Genomic DNA, 290 nt, shown 5'->3' on the forward strand with positions numbered 1-290 from the left:
GGGTCGGGGCAATCCCAAGCACAAATACAGGCTCGGTGGGGAATGGCTGGAGAGCAGCCCTGAGGAGAAGGACCCGGGCGTCCTGATTGACCAGAAGCTCAGCATGAGCCAGCAATGTGCAATCGCAGCCCAGAAGGCCAACCGGATCATGGGCTGCATCAAAAGAAGTGTGGCCAGCAGGTGAAGGGAGGTGATTCTGCCCCTCTACTCCACTCTCGTGAGACCCCACCTGGAGTACTGCGTCCAGCTCTGGAGTCCCCAACATAAGACAGACATGGACCTGCTGGAGC

The sequence above is a fragment of the Charadrius vociferus genome, unplaced genomic scaffold, assembly GCF_000708025.1.
Source record: "Charadrius vociferus isolate BGI_N301 unplaced genomic scaffold, ASM70802v2 scaffold917, whole genome shotgun sequence".
Lineage (NCBI taxonomy): Eukaryota > Metazoa > Chordata > Aves > Charadriiformes > Charadriidae > Charadrius > Charadrius vociferus.